General features: G+C 40.1%; 1 long non-coding RNA gene across 1 annotated transcript in view; it reads left to right on the top strand.

The window, feature by feature from the left end:
* Positions 1-24767, top strand: part of LOC148189502 (uncharacterized) — a 115503-nt gene that overhangs the window by 36737 nt on the left and 53999 nt on the right. The window contains exon 2 of the long non-coding RNA XR_015776512.1: positions 9659-9803. This is a non-coding gene — a long non-coding RNA (uncharacterized LOC148189502). The remainder of the gene's footprint in view (positions 1-9658; positions 9804-24767) is intronic.

Consider the following 24767-nt stretch of genomic DNA (forward strand, 5'->3'; position numbering starts at 1 on the left):
TGCTGTAGAATCTGAAAAGAAAAACATAATAATCCAAACCTGAGATGGGACAGTCATAAAGTGGGAGCTTCAGAGTTACGGTATGTTGCACAATATTGGTAAAGATGTAGTCATAAGATCTTGGGCTGAGTCTGTGTAGTTTGTCATTCACCACAATAGTGTTAAAAAGTATGTTACTCTTTGGTATGGCTGTTTTTGTTACTCACTGAGAACAATTAAATAGAATCATTGTCTTAAACCCTCAATGCTCCATAAAATGTGTCTTGAATTTAAACCTGTTTACTCTGCAGGAGTTATCTTAGCAACCATAAGTACAATAAGCAGCAAAACTGTTCACAACTAGCACATCCACTGTATCGTATTTCCCAACTTTATGGTTGGGCGTCGTTTGATCTCCGTACAAAGTCAGCAGTTCTGTCATGCTCTGCAGCCTAGTTGGCAGAATAAAATGTTGCCATGGTACGTTTCTACAAATCACAATTGTGTTACATTTGTACTTTTCATACATGTATCCACGTTTTGTTCGGGTTATATTTAGGCCTTTATGAGCGCAGTTTCACGTCAGGAGGAAGAGGGAACAGTGGATGCCCTGGGCCTGCTGCCAAGCTGCAGACAGCAGCACACCATTGTTGGAGACCAGTGACATTTCCAGTCATTTTTTCATGCAACCAGTTCTCATGCTGAAGTTGTCAAATGCCGCCACTTTTGCAGTGCTTTCGGCCTAAGATTCCGATGCCAAAAGCCACCTTGAGTGTGTGATTTTGGAGTTTGACCATAAGCATTAATGTATATAAGTGTCTATTGTTTAAGGAATAAGGAATGTGGACAGAAGAGTTTTAGTTTAAACATTCCATTTAACCTATATTTCTACAAATCTAATATGCTCATAAAAAGAAAGAAAGAAACAAAAAACCCCACTGCAACTGCACTCCACGGACTCCATTGTTCATTCCTCCCTCCTTTGTTCTTTTGGCCCCTGAACACTGCAGTGGCCCTTACTGACCACCAGAGGGGAGTAGTGAACTGCAGGGAGGGTTGTCGGAGCCTCCTCTCTTGTTGATGAGTGTTTCTCTGAGTGGAGGAATGTGCTTTTCTTTGTCCAGGAAGCAGGGAAAGAGAAGGAGTACAAACTGAAATAAAATGTTGTGTAGTTCTTTATGCTTGTGTGTGATCACCACCTCCTGATGCTGTCAATGAAGTGGTAGGCACTTTTCAAAGCTAGTCAGCAGGAGGTTGTAGAGCTCTAACTAAATATTTAATTGCATATGGTACATGCACTGATTTCTGCATCCTACCATCAGGATTGTATGGGTTAATGCAGCCGCAGGAACTCAGGGTGTCTTCTTTTGTCTCATCACTTGTTTCTTCCTTACATTCTTCTTGAGTCAAAGCCCATTTACGTTGAGCTGCAGGCGAGAGAAGAAAAAAAAAACTCTTTGAAAAATGGCAAAAGCCTTCCGCCCAATGCCACCATGTTGGAGAGTTGAGTCCATATCAGCTCAAGTCTTTCTCAGTAATATCACTTTAATGGCCTTATTGTGAGTTATGACAATCTCACCCTCACCGTCATTAACCCACCGGTCCTTAATCTCAGCGAGAGGACCACCTGTCAGGCTTCGTTATCCATTAAACCGTTAATAATCTCTGCCCGCGTCCACGTGCACACACACTCTGCGACTGCGGCGCGTGGAGAAAGCAATGATTAGACTTGTGCTTTTTCATCACCTCTGATGAAAACAGTGACGGGCCGCCGAGATCTGGGCTGAGATGGGGAAGGTAAAAAAACAACGGTCCCTTAATGAGGTCGGTTAGATTGAGTATTATCAGTGGCCCCCCAGGGCAAGCTGCCACAGTTATGCATCTACTGCTGCTGCCATTACATGTATACCTTGTAAATCCCCAGTGAGCACTGATTCATCCGTTAACTCGATTTTAAGGTTGATATAATATCATCCGGTGTGTGCTCACCAGATGTAATGGTCCTGCTGCTCATTAAAAGCTCTTGATAGAGTTTCTGTGACTCATGGTAATCAGCGTGGAAATGAGTAATCATTTTAGTTTATCACAAAGCAGCGAGAACATGAGAATCTCTTAGAGCTCCATGTTGTTATTCACTTTGTTTAGAAACCTTCCAGACACTGGAGGTGTAGTCAAAGGGAATATTTTTTATAGAACCATTTTTCAAATATCCTAAAAGGAGAAATGTACCCTTAAATTACTAAATTGAGAAATCAATATACTTACTTTAATTTCACCCTGAAGAATTAGTTCTTTTCAATTTTCTGGGCATTTTTCTAGCTTTTTTGGAATTTACCATAGATGGTAGGAGATGGAGAATTGACAGCAATGATGTGGGGACTGAAACATGAATTAGATAAGTAACATGAGCATATTTATCTTATTTATAAAAAAAAAAAAACACTGTCTAGACCTTTTTTACATGAAAAGTGATCTTCGATGACTCCTGTTGTGATTTGGTGCTATATATAAAATAGAACAAAATTGATTTGACTTTTCAGGGGCATAGGTGGGGTCCCATTGAGGGTGAGAATCCCCCACCCCCATATAATGGTCGGGGAAAAACTGTTAAGAGCGCGAGGGTCTCTATAGGGCAGGCAGGAGGGGCGGTAGATGGATCCATCAAACCCCGGACTTTCATGCATATTGGTGTTCGCTTTCCATTTGTATGTCATGCTTGTTTTCCTTCGGTGCATGTTGTTTGTTGACGTCTTGGCATTGGTTAAATATATATCATTACCTAAATATAGTCATATGCAACATAATCCCACCATGCGCTTGTGTTGACTTCACAGTAACGGCATCCCAGTTGCAGCTTGGAACTGACAGAGAAGACTGGAATTGTAGGAAAAGAGATGTGGAATGACATGAAACACAGGTCCCCAGATAGGCTTTAAATGGAGAAAATAAAGGTCTATTTACACAGCAACGGTTCTTGCATGACACGTTAAACTTTTGTTGCAGTTTGGCCTTTGGTACACATGACAATGGTGTTTTGGGGACCTATAAATGCAAACTTCTAAAACCGGGATCAGAGTGTAGTCTTTTAAAAAATGTAACCGTTTTTGTTGCCATATAAACTGGCAATGCACAGATCCTGTGAGAACAGACATGTCACGTCACAACTGCACTTTGTGCTTGCACGTGTTGTTCTTCTATGTTGTGTCAGCTACCAGCCTGGCATGCATACTACAGTGTTTTCGGTTGTTTTTGCGGATCCCTGTACAGGAGGATCGTTCTCACAATGTTATCATATGAATGTGGATTTTTTTTTTTAATGTAAGGAAAATACTTTTTAGTTTTTAGACGGGCCGTACCTGTCTAAAAGTAGCCAAAGGTTCATGGTTGGCGCCTTACATCCCTTAACTTTCAAAGGTTATCACTTGCCCCAACCCATTTTAATTGATATAAACACGATGTGTGTCAGAATACAAGTGTTCTTCTCCCAACATTGACACTCTTCCTCTCTTCATTCAAACAGCAATTTTATCACATTCACTTCATCATGACTACTTGAACCTGAGTACTTCTCTCCAGTGCATACCACACATCAAAGCCCGACACTATGGGATTTGGTTGGACAACGTGTTTTATACTTAAATGACATTATGTAATCCCTTAGCCTGTAAATCATGTTTGATATTCCAGTCAATGGTTTTTATTATTATGCTTAGGAAGAAACTGAATTGCTATATAATTGTTATGTTGACAATTTTTTCCAGTCCTCAAAGTACCATGGAGTTTAACTTCACAACATTTATTGCACATCTGTCCATCTTGGAAGACGGATCCCTTCTCAGTCGTCTTCCTGAGGAGGAAACATCTATATATTCAGCACAGTTTCAAGGTGGACATCCAAGATTAATTTCAGTATATCCCCTTTTGTTCCTGAGAAATGATGTTAAAGATGGCCACAGCAATGTTTTTGCTAAACATTATGATGTCACACCGAAGCTGACCTTTGAATTCGAAACAGTCAATCCATTAGTCCAAGTTGACGTTTGTGCCAAATTTCAGAAAATTCCTTTGACCTTTTGGATTTTGTCCATCAAAATTTAATCAGCTCATCATTGTGTCCAAAAGGGTGTTTATGCCAAATTTGAAGAAATTACCTTAAAGCATTCTTGAGATATCACATTTATCAGAATAAGATGCACACAAGGTCACAGCGAACTTGACCTTTGACCAACAAAACCTAATTAGTTCATTCTTGAGTCCAAATGGATGTTTGCGCCAAATTTGAAGACATTTTCTTAAAGTGTTATTGAAATATTGTGCTCACAAGAATGGGATGGACGGAGAAATGGATGAACAGCCTGAAAACGTGATGCCTCCGACTGGCCTGTCACCAGCCCAGAGGCATCAAAGCTGTTTATAAGCATGATTTCCAGGAGACAGGGTCGACCTAGTAGCTTGTTTCTTGTGGAATTTGTGTGAGTAAAATAAGGACTTTGCCAGGAAGAAATTGTGAAACTGAAGGAAACAAATAAATGTTCTGAAATTCAGAATTTGGGGGAATGATTGTACTTTGAAAGCTGAAATTACTAATTTAAAAGGGCAATTTATCTGGCCTCATCCCTGACATGTGCAGAAAGTAATAAAAAAAATGGTTGTTTTTCTTAGTTAGTTCCTGAAATATTGACATTGTGGAAATGAAGGTTTTCACCTGACTGTGATGATACACTGCCAGTGTGTATGTGTGTGTTTCTGTATGTGTGATTGTATTCGTGTGTGTGTGTGCAGCAGGGCGTTGACAGGCCCTCTGTCAGACATTTTCTGATATAGACCGCAGAGTTCATGACCCTGTGAACTATAAACCACCAGTACGAGGCCTCTTGACTTTGGATTGGCGTAAATAGCCTCTGGTCATAGAGCATGTGCGTTACAAAAGTCAGATGATGATGATGATGATGATGATGATGATGAGTGTGATGTATACTTGCACCTATCCTGACCTTGCTTCTCTGTACCCCCTCGAGGTAGGATGAGTCTCTAATCTCCGTGTTGTCCTCGGTCAACAAAGAGAAAGGGGGGGGGGCTCAGAACTGATGAATCTCCTCTGAATGTGTCGCTCTGACATCCAATCATGCCTTTTGTTCAGACAATAACAATCGCTGGTCCCAGTCTTTATGAAGCGCCTAATTATTTCCACATGGCAAACGATATTGAGAGCCTCCGTCTAAACGAGCAAAGCAGTCACTTTATTATTGTTCGTCATCCATTATGTCGACATTACAAATTGATAATTTCTCTCACGGGGGGATGAGAATTGGGGGCCGGAGTGGCGCCGATTCAGACGCCGTTGGTACAGAAAGTGGTACCTCTGTGACCTCTATTGTGTCTCCTGCTCTTAATTTATCACACACACCCACACTCACACACACAAACACACACACACACACACACATGCACACACACACACACACACACACACACACACACACACGCACATAAGCATTGCATATTAATTCACAGCAATCCATTAGGCCATAGGAGGTCCGCGGTCTATAAATCAAAACTAAAGGGCTGGCTAATTGACTCACACACAAAGGAACGGGATAGCTATGAAGAAGATGGGAAGAGATGGAAGGAGGGGGGAGAAGAGATGAAGAAATGGGGATGAGGAGGAAGGGGTTAATGGAAAATTAAGTGAAGGACAGGAAAAGAGAGGAGGAAGAGGAGCAGCAGCAGTGTTCAGCCTTGTATCGCTGCCTTTGACCCGCGCGCCTCCTTTGTTCTATGACTGATGGCATTCTGCGATGACACACATTGCTTATGAGCCCCTGTGGCCACGGGCTTGATCTCACCACCTATAGGGCCACTGTGCAGCGGCAGCATATAGGGGCCAATTCTCACAGGGCTCTTAGGAGCGCTGCTAATTAGCTAAAAGGGGTCATTTGTATGCAGCCTCTCTGTCTCTTTATCTCCTGCTCTTTCTCTGTCTCTCTCTTGCTCTATGTCTCTTTTTCTCTCTGTGTTATCAATCCATTTCCCCCCTCGTCCTTATCTCAATTTGTCTCTGCGACTGTAATTCTTTCTGGTCTAATAATTAGCGTAACTTGAGTCTAATAAGTTGGCTGTTAGAGCTAACAGATGAGAGTTCAAAAACTTTCATTTCCTCCTCCTCAATGATTCTAATGACCCTAAAGAGGTGTATTAACACCTTCTAATCTGTTAAATGCCTTTGAAAGGTGGCCTATTATATTTTAACCTTATTTTCTGTGATATATTTAATTATACACCATTGAATGTTCATATTTAATGTGGCCAGAATTTAAAATATGGAGGTATGGACATACAGAAGTAATCCCCATGAGCAAAAGCCCTATGTTTCAGACTGTTCTGAACACTGTTACCCCTTTCCTGCCCAAATTAGCACATGCAAACAGGTTTTCGTCAACAGCATGCTAGAGTAAGTCTTGAAAAGTATTTGAAACCGTCCTAAGACCTTCATATAGGGGGGAAAGACTTGCAGAAACTGAATGCTAATACAACAGTTAAGTAAAGTAAATACAGTATGAAAAATCTAAATACTAAAGAAAAAAAACATTATAAGTGAGGGTAGAGGTCTGTATGTAAGCTAAAATGTTTAACCCTTTGAAACCTGGATTGACCTCGATTTTCTAGTGTGGCATTCAGGCAGCTTTCACAAGCATTTCACACAGCGAAACCGGAACAAATTGGTTTGATTTATTTCAAAATTTCTTCTTATGAAACAGGCAGTTAGTAACTTGACAAGAGATGCACAGCAAAATGCAGTGAATTGGGAAAAAGTTAGTGTTTTTGTTTGCCCTTAAAAAAAAGAAGAGAAAAAATTATCAGAATTTTTAATGGAAAAATGTCCAGAAAGCTATTATTTACTAATATAATACGTATCTTTAGTATTATTATTATATTATTATTATTATTATTAAAATGTATTGTTTTAATTTTGGACACTTTTTCTGGTAATTTCCTTGTTTTTTTGTTTGTTTTTGTCGTGTGTTTTTTTTTTTTCCAATTTTCAGGCTACTTTTTCTTACTAATTTTAGGTAATTTCACGTTGCTCTGTGTAATTTCTTGTGACGTTGAAGAAATCAAGCCAATTTGCTCAGGTTTCAAAGGGTTAATATAAGCAAAAATGTTAATATCAGTAGAAATGCTACCGCAGAAAGGGTAGGCATTTCCCTTTAAGAGTAAGCTCTCTATACTTTGTTTTTAGCATACATGCCTTAAGACAAGGTGTGACGGGTATGACAGCCCTCTGATGTCAAGAGAGATGTCAAGTTCCTGAGCTTGTGATTGGTTGATGGGCGGGGCTTAGGCAGAGAGCATGTCTGAGTGACGCAGGATAGGCCAGACTGTAATACGGTATCAAGTGTGTGTGTTTTATTCCTTAAAAGTAGGGTATAGCGATCAAAAGTGAGTCAGTTTAATATTTTGTGATAGTTAAACTCCTTCACAAGAGGTGTGTTATTCAGCTCAAAGTTTGTTTGCTGCATAGTGTTTCTGCAAGCAACTATTAACTTTGTAAGCTATCGTCTGCTGCTAGCATATCTGTAAGCACCTTGCTAACGGCAGAGCAGGTGTACTGCTTTATATATCCATGGTGTAGTGCCGAAGACTGTTTAACCGTTGATGTGTGTTCCCCCCATCTAAATGCGACCCCAGCTCTAGTTTTTGTATAATATAACACTTAAAACGTGTATCATTTTATGGTTTTATTATGAATCTACGTGTGTTGTAATTACTTTATCTTTTATCTATTTTATCCATCTGTTTTTCTTATATTTCTGTTCCCTATTCTATTTTTCCCCACTCCCCCTCGTTATTCATTTCACACATTTTATATTATATGCTATTAAATAGTCATTTAAACATAACAACTTTATTGACTGCACCCAAACAATGGTAAACCACAGGAGCTAGATAACTGATCCTTTCTCTGCCCCTCCTGAGCACGGGGACCAAACTATTCATTTTATCTATTGTATCTTTTTTTTTAAACTTCCTAATAATAATAACTCAACTTATATAGCACCTTTAAAAACAGATGTTTACAAAGGCTTTAACAGACAAAGCAAAGGCAGGAACTCAGGGAATAATACAATTAACATCTACAAACATGCCAAACAGAGAAATGTCTAGAAAAGTCAAACAGAAAGGCCAGAACAAAATGCAAATACAGAAGGTTAACAAGAATAAAGCAAATCAAATAAATAAAAGTGATAAAACAGGCAGACCTGGAAAGGCAGCTGAAGTGCTTAATGAATACATTTTTTAAAAAAATATAAGAATAAACGCAATAAGAGACAACGAAAATAATTAAAGAAATAATATAAGAAGATGACATCTCATCAGTGGGGATAAAACAAAGATATGAAGATACAAACTGTTGAATAAGTAAATAAATTAAAACATGAAAAGATGGTAAGAACAAGATATAAGAAGGATAAAAAAATGGATATATACAGTATCGGATGTTTCTTGGTTTTTTGTAGAACAGCTCTAAGGCTCTGTTGTACGGAAATTCCCCAAGAGGAGGCCGCTGATGCTCAGCAGCATACATGCTGCACGGTGATCCCCCTGCAGCCTGTTTCTCAAGTCAGCCTTCACCTACAAATAGAAACAATCATTTTTATTTATTTTTTTCAACCCATTTAGGGTCCCAGCCTGATAGCCTGTGTTTCCCTTTATGTTTTTCTCCTCTCCTCTCATCTCTCTCTCCTGCACCATCACTTTGCTCTCCTGCTCCTTCACTCGGCACTCCCCCTCCTGTACTCTGCTCTCCTTCACTTTGTTGCACTGCTCCTCCCTGTCTGTTACTTGTCTTATACGATTACATAAAACATTAACGTTTGATAATTTACACTCACGTCACATTTGATTACAAGTGTGAACATCATTTTTTACCTAACCATCATAATTTGAGTCAGTAAAAAGGCTAATGATACCTGACTAGCGCCATCCTCATCAGGTGGTATCTACCCCAAAGAGTAGATACGGAGCAAGATAGTTATCTGCCTCAGCACTCGCCACACCCAACGCAGTGCAGGACTGTGCTGTGATGCGGCGGTGGTGTATTTGCAATTTAAAAAAAAAAAAAAAATGACATTTGAAGGAGCGGTGGGTAGGATGAGTGTAGAGGAAACACTGAAATAAATAAATAAAGATGAAATACTGAAATAAATAAATAAAGATGACATCACATCAAAGCAAGTCTGTACAAGCAAGTTTTAGGAAGTGATTTAGAAGAAGTCACTGATTCTGCGCGCCTTATCTCTTCAGGCAGATCGTTCCAAAGCCGAGGGGGCCCTAATGCCAAAAGCTCAGTCACCTTTAGATTTAAGCCCCGACTTCGGAACGACCAGGAGGCTCCCACCTGAGGATCTGAGGCTGCGCACCGGCTCATAATGGGCCAGCATTTGTCAAAATTCAATTCTTAAACAGACAGGGAGCCAGTGGAGGGAAGCGAGGATGGGACTGAAGTGATGTCATCTGTGAAAACCAGTAAGAAGCCTAGCTGCTTTGTTCTGGACCAGTTGAAATCGGGAGAGTGATTTTTGAGTGATAACTTGAATCATTTTTTACTCACCTAGTCCTTGTGTACCTGTGCCCCCTACCAGACCTAACCACTGAGGTGGGATTTATGCATTAACAGGGGGAAACCAGAAAGTGCCCCGTGTGACCGGGAAAGCACAGGTGCACCTTTGGCTTCGAGAGAGATCCGCTGGTGCCCTTCATCATCGCCACTGGGACTGTGATTGGACTCCCGTTTGCCTGTGGGGCTCAGAGACTTCAGAACTGTGAGTAACCCACTATGGCTTTAGTCTGGTTAGAACAGAAGGCGTTCAGCTTTTCATACAGCTTTGTTAATGCATGAGGACGGTTCTTTAATTTGTTTACAATGGAGCAGAATTGTGCAATTCCACATTTGACCACAATGTGGGTTGCAGTGGCAGAGTGGTGCTGTCCGTGTTTTCACTTAATGACTCCAGAAGAAGAAGCAAGTCAACAGTATTTATGATTTTTTTTTTTTTACAAAACTGGCACAAGCAGTGGGTGAATGAGACAAAGTGCTTTGTCAGTCTTTACCTACGGGAATTCTCAGTGGCCATGTGCAATTTCACATTGACTGGCCAACCTATCAAGGGAAAAAAATGGATACACACAGACAGATCGAGTTTTCTTTATTTTATAGTAGGATCACATACAAATGACATAAATGCAGCAGTTTGATTTTTGAATAAAGTTGTCATCTTTCCAACGCTCCTGAAAGTTGCGGCCTAGCTGTCGACTTAATGCTTCTTTGACGCCGCCGTGTCTGCTACCTAGCACGAAATATCTGGTGTTCTGTATCTAGTTTGCTTGTTTACTGTCCGTTTATGAAAACACAGTAGCTACATAGTTCCTGCTTGGTGCATGTCTACAAGCTGTATGATTCCCCTGCCATCTTGAAATAAATGACAAAAAAAAGCAAAATTATCTTGCCTGATTCTCACTTTTAAAAACAAGATAATGGCCATTTGAAATTGGTCTGTGGGCCACAACTGGTTTATAGTTTCATAGAACATTTATTCATTCTGACAGCTAAAATGTGATTGTACCATAGGCTTTGGAGTTTAAAGGTTAAAGTAAATCTGCTGCCAGATTTAAAGGGCGCCTCTCAGTAATGGTCAGTTTTCTTTAGTGGTTTGAAAAGTGCTGTGGTGTATATTATGCATGAAGAGAACATAAGTGAAGCTATAAACAAACATCCAATGTAATTTTGTTTGATTCTGTTTAGTTTGGGCTGGACCACAGAGGCATGGCAAGCCTACAAATGCAAAAGTCTGTCCATGAGTGAGTGATGAAGTTACACCACTGGTCAGAGTGAGTGATGACGTCAGTGTTTGTGTTTCCCCACTGGCCTTTGCTATTGCAAAATAAACAGGCTCTGACACGCTGGGAGAGCTGTGGACACTGACAGTCTTTTTTAATTGTATTCCTCATTTTCTGTAACCAGTGTAACATAATAGCATGGTGGGCGTTATGGCACGTTGTATGACACAAGCCCTAAAAGTTGATTACACTATTAACTAGTACGTGTTACAGTGATGGACCGATAGACAGAATTCGCCTTTTGCTCAGATAGCAGCCGACGGCATATACTAGGTTCATTCTAAGTCTTTTTGTAAATAAATTGTATAATTTCATAAAATGTCTCTTTTTGTCAGTGTTATAAATAGATGGTTTAAATATGAGGGATTATAGTGATAAAATCAATGGTTAAAAAAGCACAGTTGCTACCCCCTAATTTAAGTTAATTTAAGCTAAAACACGACATTTTATTGAGTGAGTGACAGTCAGCATAATGTAATTAGGGATTTGAGTAACAGAAAACAGCGCTACATATCATTGGAGTTGATACTGAGCAAGCGCATCATCTAAAATCCCTGCTTCAACTTAACTGGTGGAACATCATGCTTCTGACTGTGTTCTCTCTCTGTTTGCCTTAAATGCATTTATTATCCTCGGGTCTATTTTGGATCAGTTTGGATCTAGCTGTCCTCGGATCCCTTCCAATTTTAGGCTCTTTTGTTGAACACTGATTCCTGCATGTTAAAGGACCAGTGTGTATGATTTAGGGGGATATATTGGCAGAAATGGATTATGATATAACAAGTATGTTTTCTTTAGTGTATAATCAGCTTAAAAAAAAGAATTGTTGTTTTTTTATTACCTTAGAATGAGCATTTACATAGGGAGCAAGTCCTAGTTTATGGAGATCAACATGTTGCAGTGCCATGTTTCTACAGTAGCCCAGAACGGACAAACCAAACATTAGCTCCAGATACAGCTATTTGTGTTTGTGCGTTGGCCACTGTAGTAAGAAGCCCATGGCAATGAGCAGAGCTGGAGTTACACTGGTTGTAATGTGACACTGCTTTATTCAGTGTTTGTAGTGGTTTAAATCACTGCATCCATTTCTTTTGGAGAGGAACAGACCTTTGTGGATAATTCGGCTGCTGGTTAAAACCTCCTAAACATCTGGATTTTAAGTTATCAAAGAAAAAAGGTGACTTCACAGTAGCATGTTTTGGACGGGCCGCCGACAGCGACAGGCCAAAGTTCATCAGAAATACATGAACACTTTTTAAGATGAAACTGCCTCATTCAGTTTTTGATCAGTTTAAATCTCCGGGTCAGTTTGTTTTGGAAAGAAACAGACCTCTGTGGTTATTCTGTTCAGTATAAACCTCCTGAACATTGATCAGAAAAAAGTGAGCACTCATCAGCTTATGCAAGGAAAGGGGTGTGCATGTTTTGGGTGTGTAGCCGGTCCCCCAGATTCCAAAGCGCATCATATTACGCAAATTGAAATTTCTGATATATAATATGCCTAATAAAAACACATCAATTTAGAAAAAAACTCCCATTTATCTCAAAAAAAGTTTTTATGCTCACATAAGGTGGTATTTCAGGTGATTCAAAAAAACATTTTTACTAAACTGCAATGGAAACACGTTTTTTTTATTCTAGGTCACATGATGCTATGGCTGTGTGCTTGTCAGTAGGAACTGGCTCCCTCATGATGCAGCAGGAGCTACAAGAGGTGTTATTGCATCACATAACTCTTCTGAATGATGCACTCAACTTTTGAAGTTTTGAATCCACGATTCCTCTGTGAAATCGTGGACTATCAGCTCCCAGAAATCCCTCTTATGTGGCCGCTCCCACATTTAAGGGGCTTGCCTTTCCATTATCGCTCACATAACACGCCTACATGGCCTTGGATTAGAAATAATGACGGATAGTGCAGTGGCTGCAATAGAAATAAACCTGCTAATGTTTTGAACATCCACCTCTCTGCTTTTTGGAACTAGAGAAGAAGTTGCATAACATCACTCAATGGAAATGCAGTCATCCTGCAATTGTTTTTTGAAAATATTGCTAAATTTTTGCGCAAGTCTGTAATGGAAACCTGCCTAGCGATTCACTGATTTGTAATGTGAAACTGCTTTTATTCGCTGTTCATAGCTGTTTTAATGGTCTGGTTTGTTTGCTTTGGAGAGGAAGAGAACTCTGCAGACAATTCTGGTCCCGAGAAAAAAACTCCTGGACAATGAAAACTGAAGGAATTCTAGCCCTCCCGGCTAGAATTCCTTAAGTTTTAGATGGTTGCAGTCTGCAAGATACCACTAAATCCCCCTAAATTTTACACACACTTTTAAGTTAAAGTCATTTTTCAGACTTTTTTGAGGGTCCCAAAAACCTCTCTTCTTCTTTCTCCAATGTTGCATCTTTCCCTGTTTCTCCTACTTCTTTGTTTGCCGTGCTTCCTTTCCCTCTTCCTTTCCTACCTCCTTTCCCTCCTACATAACAACACACACACTCTGTCCCTCTCAACCCTTCAGCCCACCCCCACCCTGTTTCCTGGCTCATGTAGGGGATTGATGGAGATATGGGAGGCTGTCATGCAGTAAATAGCATGGACATTGGCTCCCCGCCACGAGATGGGAATCAAGCATGCTTCTTCTGCTCTTAACGCTTCCCCTCCTCTCCCCCCTCTTCCACTGTAACTCTGGACTTCCTCCCACCTTCCTCTTCTTCACCTGAAAAAGCGTTAAGTGCGGACCAAGGAGTCCTCCCTGCCATCCTTCACCCTGATGCATGAGCCAATCTGCCTCTCCTAACAAAAGACTCTCCAAAACATCACTCCTTGTCTTCCTTCAAACACGTCCCTCTCTCTCCTTCTCCTCCTCAGCTAATCCACTCCTCTCCCTTTCCTTCTCTTCCCCTTCATTTCTTTGTTTAGCTCGCTGAATGAGTTATTTTCCCGCAACGTTTCATCAGGCATGCAAAGCGCCTCATCGCGGCATTATGGACAATGGGTCCCTCTGGCTCGTGAAAGGTTAATGTTTTGGATGATTGTAAATTGTTTGGCTATTTCAAGGGGCTGTGAAAGGGATAAGTCAACCATAAAATTTGATCGGTGCCTCCCTCTCTTCCTCCTCCACCCGATCTCATCCGCAGCATCCCCCTGTCACTTCCCTCAATCATTCTAATTTTCCTTCTTTTCTATCTTTGCTATCCTCATTTTCTCTCTCCCCTTCACCATCACAGTTCACTTTATCTTCATTTTGCCATTTTCCCTTTTGTTACCCAAACACAGGTTCAAAGGTGATGGGACTGGAATGTCGTCCCCCTGGCGTCCTCTGTGGCTTTGTCCCACATTAGAGAGGATTTCACTGAAATTGCCCCTCTCTCTTTCTACCTTCGACCACAATTTACAGCGCAGGAGTACAGTGGGGAATCATATGGGCTGGTCAAAGAAGAGCAGAATGACTTTCATGTGCTCACATGGTTATCATTAGGCTCAGCTGGAGGAGACAGCGTCCCCATGTTGCCCTCCATAAAGCAATGACCCCTCAACTCTTAGAACAATAAAGCCTGCATGGCGTCTGGGTGGTTCAGTGGGCAGAGACATGTACTACTACTACTACTGCACTATATAGAGTGAACTGGGGTGAAGGTACACCAAATTGCTTTCCAAAGTGCCATGCTTGTAACCAAATAGTTCCAAACTTAAAGGCTGGCTAAAAAAGATTTTGATGTCCTTTTACTATTATCAAAATATGCATGGAAAGACTAAAACCTATAATGGATTAAGGCAGATGATAGTAGCATCCTGATGTCCAAAGGCAACAATGCTATTTGCATAATCAGTGTAAATTGCCACTGTGTATATAACAGGGTTCATAAAGGGATAGGCATAAAGGGCCATCCACACCAAGAACACAAACTATAAAAAACACCCATAGCATAGTAAAATTATCAGTTTGCATATCAACAATAATGAGATTACCATCATGAATGATCATTTCTTTGTATGTGTTGCCTATAACTACCCAGTTTTTGTTATTGTTTATGTACTGCCCTTTTGCATTCACTAGTAAAAAAAATAAAAAATAAAAAGGATAACCAGCAAAAAAACAGAACTATATCCATAAAAAGATAGTATTAACAATTGTTCCACCTCAGGCATATGGCAGAGTCCATACAACAACTTTAACAACAACAAAAGTGGTAAATGATACCGTTTGGATCACTCCTAGAGCGATTTCATGACTGATAGAAATACTAACAGCAAATCAGAATTTGTCTTATTTAGGCATCACATCAAACATAGATCCTAACATCAAATTTTGACCACAAAATGTAATTTTTTATGTTAAAAAACATGTATGAAGCTGTTTGATTTTCTTTTTTGCCTTTTTTTCTGTGAATTTAGTCATCAATAATAGATTTGTCTCCCTATCTGTAGCAGATACTGGCCAGTAGATAGAGCTGTTCACTGCTATCAGGAGAAGAAGATGAAAGAAAAAAGTTGTTGTTAAAAAAAACATCACCTTAATGTGATGATTTAGCAGCTACATAATGAATTGTGAAGTTAATCCAAATCTTCTGAATTTAAAGTGATCAGTTTGGGTGTCATCAGTATGCTTCAGGGACATTTTTTATACAAAATAAAGTTTCAGGAGTACAATTCAGGCTTCTTAATTGCGGTTTATCTTTTTCATTTAGAATTTTGGAACAACCTCTAACATGGAATAATCAGTCGTCGCTATTTGCAGAACATTATCGTTCATCAATGTGGATGTTGGCATCGATATCGTTATAGTAATGTGTATAGCTAAAGTTATGTTTATAGTTATAGTTCAGGATTTAAGACTATTTTTTTTTCAATGTAACTGGGAATCAAATTTAAGATCATTTTTGACAAAATCCAACTTTGAAGGAAAAAAATAAACATTAGCTGAAATCAATAACTCAGGGTTAGGTTAATTTCAACTGAAATGTTTATTGTAACATAAAACATGCATTTTTTATATTATCTTGGTTAAGTAGTCATTTTTTGTTGAGTACAATAGTGTAGAGTACAATAACAGTAAGCTAACAGACAGTGGTTACTCTGCCTGCATCCCAGTTGGAAAGGTAATGTGAGTGTTGATGGTTCCACTGTCCTGATCTGCATGACATTATTGCAGTAAATGACTTCTAAAAAAAAATATCTTACCAATTACTTTTAAATTTTACAATTCAATGAAAGTAAAAAAAAATCATGAAACCCTATTTTTACATGTCTGAGCAAGTCTTTTGAAAGATGGATTTAAGACATTTCATTACCAATTAAGACCTTATTTTCAGATTCATGAATTCACTGCGTTTTGAGACTTTTTAAGGATCCCTTTATAAGAACCCTGTATAACTTTAACACAAATGGGTCTATTCAGCCATTCTGCTAACGTTTATGTACACACAGTGCATTCAGCCGCTTTAAAATGATGTAGGTGCGGATGATTTCAGATGTTTTTCTGTCAGTTGTGCCAAATTTGTGCTAAATTTAAGATATAATGTGTGTTTTGAAAGCGATGATGGTGCTTTTTTGGTCGGCTGTGGACGGTGGTGGCATGTGGCAGCGAGTAACTCATCAGGATGAAGAAACTGACTTACTCATTTGTAAACACTCGTTTGTGAACAAAGACTTTGTTTACATTTTTAAATGTAAACATCAGTAAACGCTTAGGTAAAGATGGTAAAGATGGCATCAGTTGAACTAGCATCCTGCTAGGCATTGTACAGGTGTAGGAAATGAACTGGACATCCTCTGTGCTGCATCAATTTCCCACAGGATACAAGGAGCTGTAACACTGGAACTGTTACTTAATGCAACAAGATACTGTTACATTGGGTAATATACTCTTATGTTACCATTTTTTGGTCCGTCAAATGGATATATACCTACAGCATAGCATTTCATGATTCTCTCATAGGGGAAAATTAGCTCAAAATTCAGACTTTCACTAGGAAGTGTAACCTTATATCTGCAGATTTACAGTATGTTTAACCTTTAAGACTTGTTCACACAACAGAAAACATTTAGCCAAAATGATCATAGTTCCCTCTTATAACAAAGACAATGCAAAAAGTAAGCAATATTAGAAACAAGAGAAATGCTTTTACTGGGAGGTTGTTTAGGGCTCAGTTATAATATGGTTAAGGTGGATATTACAGTTGCGGTGTGTGCCCGTGTTTTTCACATGGATCAAACAGCGCCTGGCTGTCACAGGGGAGCCTCTCTGTGTAAACTGCCTCGGGGCAGATAATCACCCACCTACAGTACTGCAGCTCACTACAGTACCAGTTCAGAGGTGTAGGACACTACAACACATCTCAGCCGCATGTGCACAATACACATGAACAGCACGTGAACACACAAAGGAGCCACAATCTCACAACAATGTCTTGTGACGGTGTGTGTAGTAGAAGACAAATGTAGCGATCTGTAGTTCTGATTCTCACAGTCTCAAATTGTAGCTGCATTAAATTAGATACACACATATTCATAAGTTCATGTTCTGGGTGTTATAAAATGGTCAGAAACCATGCAAAATATGCCATAATTCTTCATTTCATGCTGTTAAAGCCCAGAGCTGCCTGGCCGGCCAGGGAGTTTTGTTCATACTGGATAAATCTTCAGGACTCAATTAATGTCAGATGTTACTTTAGTGCCAGTGAGGGAAGCAGAGTGACATTTCTGAGCCCAACAAAAAGGAAGGCTATTATGTACGACTTTGACACCAGAGCTTGTCTCATCCTGTCTCAGAACAACAGTTTATCCTTTTTTTTCTCCCCAACGGTAAATGTACTGTCATCTTTACTAGGCCTGTGTGCAAGTGGACTCTGAATTATTCCAGGCAAATTGTATTTGGCTCTTTAACACGAATACTTGACCATTTGTTTTATTTTCCATATAAAGTTTGAAGAGGGCTCCACAGGGCGTTCAGGGTAAGGGCGTCATTCACTCAGTATAGTAAACAAGCAAATGGCGCAAAAAGTGGGTTGCAAATGGGCAACAACATTTTTTGCCGACACTAGATATCAAATCAAAGCCAGAGCCTGTATCGTACTTAACTTGCTGTAAGCTGTAAATTGGTGCGATTTCTCTCTCATTCAGCGTGTCTGCAGCTGTAAAAAATGTAAATATACATCTATTCAATTCAATTCAATTCAATTCAATTCAGTTTTATTTATAAAGCCCATTATCACAAAACACAGTTTGCCTCAGAGGGCTTTACAGCATGGGACATCCCTCTGCCCTTAGACCCTCACATTGTCTAAGCAAAAACTCCCCAGAAAACGTCTGTAACTGCTAATCAAAGGGCAAGAAGATAGCTTTACATGTAACCAAACACAGCTGCTTATAAGCTTGAGCTAGCATAGAAAAACCCAATAGTACTCCACGACTCTCTTGTTTAACTATTTTAGAAGTTGCCATTTCTCGCTTAAGTAGTGTAGTATTGTGTCTTATAGAAATGGCAGTGATTAAAATGATTACATTATGATTAATTGCAAGGCTAGCTGGGGTACTAGCTGGTCCTGCCATCAGTTTGTTCAACCACTAACCGTACAATAGTACATTTCTACCGTAAAGTCTTTTCTCATGACTGACAGCAAACTGGAGCACTTTGTACTCTGGGCTGTATAAAAATGAAATAAGTAAAGATGATTCTGACTCAGACACTCACATCAAATCACTCGGATGATCTAGTTACTAAATCTAGACGGCAGCCGAGAGGTTAACTTCCACTGGCTGAACACCTAACTTCTGGTTTAGTGCTCCACTAACCTGAATGCAGACTAAATCATTTCATCATGCAGCTTTTTTACCTTTGAAAATTACATTAAACCAAATCCTGACAGCGAAATGAGTTATTTTGTGTTGGTTGCCCATCACTATGAGGTTGAGCTTAAATTGATCTGCATCAGCTGATTAATTTTTATTTCATCCATCAGCTACTTGGATGTTATGTGACTAACATCTGGTCACATTTATACAAATACAGCACAGCCTTTATACCCTGATGTCTCACTATAACCATGCTGTTGTGACTCACCTGGTGTAGTTTACGCTTTTCGCTCTGGATGATTTTTTTGATTATAACAAGTTCCATTGTCTGTGTCCAGAGGCTTTTTAGAATAAAAGACTGAAATTAATGAACCAGAGATGTTTCTTTAAACATGTCATTCAAGATGTAGCAAACAGCAACAACAATAACATACAAATGTCCCCTTTAATGTGTGGCTTTTGATTTTCAGCGCTACAGGCAAGTGGGAAATAATCCCTTGGACATAAAGACTGAATGGAACCTGGCAGAGGATGCTTTGAAATAACAGATTGTTCAAGTATTAGACTTGCTAAGCTGATATACAATTTAAATTCAATATTTAATCTAACCAAATTAAAAAAACAACAGGGCGGCACGGTGGCTTTGTGGTTAGCACTGTTGCCTCACAGCAAGTGGGTCCCTGGTTCGAATCCCGGATGGAACGGGTTCGGTCGAAGTGAGGCCCTTCTGTGTGGAGTTTGCATGTTCTCCCCGTGTCTGCGTGGGTTCTCTCCGGGGTCTCCGGCTTCCTCCCACGGTCCAAAGACATGCAGCTCAGGTTGATTGGTGACTCTAAATTGCCCTTAGGTGTGGTTGTGAGTGTGTATGGTTGTTCGTCTATGTGTGTCGGCCCTGCGATAGTCTGGCGAACTGTCCAGGGTGTACCCCGCCTTCCGCCCGATGACAGCTGGGATTGGCTCCAGCCCCCCCGCGACCCTTACGAGGACAAGCGGTTACAGAAAATGACTGACTGACTGACTAAAAAAACAACTAATAGTATTTCATGTAGCTGCTCCGATATGTTTCTTACTGTGAAGTCCTACATGTCTTTTAGGCAGCTAGGGAGGATGGATATGGGACCCTGGAGAAGATATTTACTTACCAAGGCCATTAGCTCCTAACATTTTCCCTGTGAGGATTTATTCATGGAGCCCAAACTGACTGCCGAGCCAAATGCAGTCCACTGTGGATATAATTGCACAGCGGGGAGCTTGAAATGACATGACAAAATAGCTTGCACCATCACACCAAATTTCTACTCCAAATCCAACTTTCTGACCTTGGGAGATTGGATCCATGTGCTTGGGAAAAAAGTGCTTCAGGCAATAATTTATAACTACAGCGGGTTCTCAGCCCACATGTTTTATCTTTTTTTTTTTTTGGATGTGGGGTGGTGCTCGATAGAGGTAGCTGCTATATTTGGCTGGAAGATAAATGTGACAAAATGGATAATCGGTGGCAACACACACCTGTCATACAGATTTTCATATCCTTGCACCTGACAGGGATTAATAACACTATCTAAATAGTGGAGTTGCACCTGCTGGCAGCAGTTTTCACACGCAATAAACTTCTTACTCTGAGAGTGAGCTCTCTGTTTATTGTAACACATGCATATGACAAATATACTCTTACAAAAAAAAAATATATATATACATACGCACACAAGTACAGTTCAGTAAGTGCCCTCAGGAGTCTCAGAAGCTTTTGAAAAGCCACTGGAGGATGAAGCCACAACAAAGGGAGTTAAGAGGAGCCCCACTGGGCCTGGGAGACAAAATAAAATATACACTGGCCAGCAGCAAGAACTGCTATCTGAAATTAAAATTTCATCTCCGGCTCCAAGAAGTATATAAGTCTGTAAAATATATATGTTTATGATTTATTGGACATACAGAGCCGGTTGAGGGCCGTTAATCATATGCCATATATATACCCGCCATATATAGAGCCATATAGTTGAAATATGAATGCCATAAAAAGGATGCAAGACGTATGGGAGAGTGGAAAAAACACAGAGTGATGTGAGAGCTCGTCTTTGATTGCAGGGAGGGAGGAAAGGAGGAAGGGAGGAAAAGAGGAAAGGAGTTGGCAGTGAATCTCTTTGTCTCATCCTCCTCCCTCCCTCCCGCGCAAGCTTGATCTGCCCTTGCAGCTTCTTTGTCGTGCGTCTTCTGCCCTCACCACAGATCATCCCCTGTGCTGCTTCGACTGCTCAACAGATGGCCAGTTGGCTCATTAACTTTAATAAATCTAACATCAATTAGACCTGAGGTAATTGGGATGCGGCGGAGGTGATTGCAAGGTAGCGGCGCTGCATACGAAAGTCCTCGTCCCTTTGTGAATGGCTCTCATTGTGCCCAAAATATGTTTGTGTGAGTGCCAAAGATATGGCATTAAAGAATGGCAGTGCCAGGAGAGAAGGAAGGATTGGACAGATGACTGAAGGACAGAAGATGCTTGTCCTTTCTGTGGTGTTACATCACATCAGCTGACCTTGACGGGTTCATACTCTCCATCTGTGCTCAGGCACCTTCTCTTTGTTCGTGTCTTTGTTCTTCTTTTCCCGCCATCTCCTGTCATTTGCTCTTGATATCCTTCATATCTCATCCTCTGCATCTGTCTGACTCATTCCTACTTTTTGCCACATATCTGTCTATCTGCAGTAACAAGCTCCTCTCTCAGCACTTCACATAACAATACATCTCTCTCGACGCCTATTTTCCGCCTCTCGCTGTCTTTCCCCTTGAACTTTTTACTTCATTACTCCTACGTGACCTTTGATATAGCTTTGAGGTATGAGCATCCCTTCATTGCTTTTGTGTGCACGTGTGTGTATGTATGCCTCCATGCATCTACACACTGTATAAGTGCATCATGTGTGCATGCGTAATCAAAAATGTGTGTTTATTCTGTGTAGGCGCATGTATCATTACTTTATTTTGCTGTATGCGGCTTTGTCTGCATATATACGTATGTGTTCGTGTGTGTGTGTGTGTGTGTGTGTGTGTGTGTGTGTGTGTCCATATATTAGCTGGCTGACAGCTATCCATGTATCTGTCAGAGTGTTGTGCTGACTCAGCCAATCAGTGTTGTGTCTTCCACATGAAGCAGATGCACCTGCCAGCCCGCCTGTCCGTGCTGTAAATGTAGAAAGATTGTGTGTTTGTCCAAACGCATGCACAACATATGCCTCATTATGAATGCTTCAGTGCTGAGCATAACTTGTCTGAAAGAAAGGGACCGTGCTCGCACACGACGCCGTCGTCTTTAGTCTAAACAGATTGTTTTGTGCGTGTCGAGCTGCTCTCGGCTCTGCAGGTTTCAGTCTGAACTGGAGACACTGAGTCGTCTCTTCATGTCCCCGGAATTGGTCTGTCCGCTGAACAAAGCACATCTGCTGGGCTGCTCTTGTGAGAGAAAGACTCAGAGAGCCTCACTGGTACCCACTCTGAAGAAAAAGCTGTAGCTACAGTAGCAGACAGAGAAGGGTTAATTGAAACAACTGTTTCAGTTTGAGGATGGTTAAAGTTAATCGAAAACTATATTGCAGGTTTTTCTGCTACAGTGTACAGGCTAGCAATGCACGTAACATGTCCTGTGTTTCCATGAAAGAGGAAACATCAGCATCCAAATAGGAGAAATTAATGAGTAAGAATTTTAGCGCCCTGCGATAGTCTGGAGACCCGTCCAGGGTGTACCCCACCTCTTGCCCTGATGACAGCTGGGACAGGCTTCAACAACCCCAGAGGCTCCAAACTCTTGTTCAGTGTTCTGTTGTAAGTGTAAAATCCTGAGAATCCCTAAGGATTCTTTTTTTTCTGTAAGGGAGCTACATTGTAATGATTTTAAGCTTTTTTTTTCCCAATGAAAATGAGCAAGCAATATCACAGTTAACCATCACTGAAAATGTGACGGCAAAATGCAGAATTCTACGCTTCAAAATGAGTCCACAAAAGTGACGTCATGGTGGCAACATCTATTGTTCTATATAGTTTATCGTCACAATATTATTGCTAAAGCATTAACCAATCGACAGCTCTGACAAAAGAATAGAGAGCTCCAGACATTCACCTGTGACTAACTTTCTAGCCCAAAGAAAAAAGGTTATAGATGACTAATTTTCAACAGGGAATATGGTTTTAAATTAGTTTTTTTTTTAATCAGCATAACGAGGGAATTTTCTTAATGAACATGTCTGTCAAATTGAAAAATGTTCATGCTGAAAATATCTCCAAATCATATTTCATTAGTTTTCCCATATAAATGTGCTCTACTACAAGCAGGTGCCTGTGATCTGTGATTACTGTGATAATTTAGGTGCAAGTCTGTAAAAAGTTACAGTTACCTGTTTGCAAGATATAAAGTAGAAACATGAAAACCACTGCTTTTTACAAGCTTTTCATTCTTCAAGTTTTGATAATTTTGGATGTTCATGTTTTTGTTTAATCATGACATTTCCAGCTCAGCTCTTACAAGTAATATAAAATACACAGTGTAAACAAATTTGTTACATTCATATGGTTAAGTGCAAAAAATGTGCAATTAAAACCCATTTAAACTGCAGTTTTTGATCCCACAGCCATCAAAGCATAAAAACATGCATTGTATTATTTCTAGGTATCACTCTGGGCTTTTGCCTGACAATGCCTTTTTTTTTTTTAACCATTTTTGGCATATGGAGAAAATACATGCTATTTCCACTAGGTGCACTGTCACAATCAATATTGCTGCAAATCATTGAGTCATCCAAGGCTGTGATAATCCAAAAAAAAAAAAAAAATACTTTGCATGCAGTATATTCAAAATAATTCATTTTTTGTTTCGTTTTTCATCTAAAAACATATAGCATTATGACAAAAACCTGGCATTTAAAGGGTTAAAATTCTGAAAATGAATGAATATTTGATATTCGTGATTGGGACTGATGTTGGTTAAAAAATTAACTCAAGGAAAGTAGAAAGTCGCATTAATGTTTAATATTTTTTATAGCCTGATTTTGAAAAGTGCCTTTTGTGCGTAGATACGAGTGTGTGTAAAAGTGTGTATTAAATTGGGCCCAAAGGGTTAAAGGTTATGTTGTTTCTTTGTGAGGCTCTTCACTATCCACCTCCTTTGCTTTGTTTTTGTGTCTGTTCAGCTTCTCTCCCAGAGACACTTATTTTTTGCTGAATCAGTTTTGTTAAACATCTTTACAACTGTTTTTATTATTCTTAAGTACCAAAATAATGTAGGAAGAATCTAAAAGTTTATGATGCTTTGAGTCTTTACCTAAAGAGCTGAAACTGATTTGGGTTAAACCATCACACTCTTTTATCTTTGCAGCCTGTTATCCTTTGATCAAAGTCCCTTTGTAAAAGGCACGTCCTGTTTTCAGTAAAGCCAGCCATATTGCACACTCGGGGGTGATTTGCTCAAATCTAAGACAGAGGATGGTGTGTAGGGAGATAGTCATTTTCCCTAAGCCTTCCTCTGTGTCCCATAACTTGCTCTAAATATGGGAGCGCAGTAACCTCCCATCCGTCTTTAAAGTCTCGTCGCTGGTGTACCCTTTTTTTTCCCCAAGAGCGCAGCTGGCGCAGCAGGCGAGCAGCGTCTTCTGGTCTTTGTGTAAATATCAGGGCCGGTCCCTCTGGGCGCCTGTATATGAGGATGATGGGGGGAGTTGTGTGTTGAGTTTGGGGGTTGGGATGGAGGGCTGAGGAGTAAAGGAGAAGGAGGAGTGGAGATGATAACCATTAACAAGGGACTAGCTGGGGTCATCCCTGATTTTATTAGACAACAGGAAATGGAATCAAGGTGGCAGGGGTCGCTTTCTTTGTTCAAGAAACTTGGATGGATCTTATGGAGAGCTGAGGCCCCACCCCCTCTCACAGCAAGCCTCTGTTCCAGGAGCTCCTCTAACTCTCTATTTTTCTCATCTGTCTCTCTGAAGAAAAATGTCCCTTTGCTTTTCTGCCCATGTCTAAGAAAGATGAGTATTTAATGCTTTATCAGACAGTAAAATGGGAACATTTTTTATTTCAACCAAGACAAAAAGTTGACAACTTTGTTAGA

This window comes from Plectropomus leopardus, chromosome 5, assembly GCF_026936395.1.
Source record: "Plectropomus leopardus strain MGB_pleo_1.0 chromosome 5, ASM2693639v1, whole genome shotgun sequence".
In the NCBI taxonomy this organism is placed as follows: Eukaryota; Metazoa; Chordata; class Actinopteri; order Perciformes; family Serranidae; genus Plectropomus; species Plectropomus leopardus.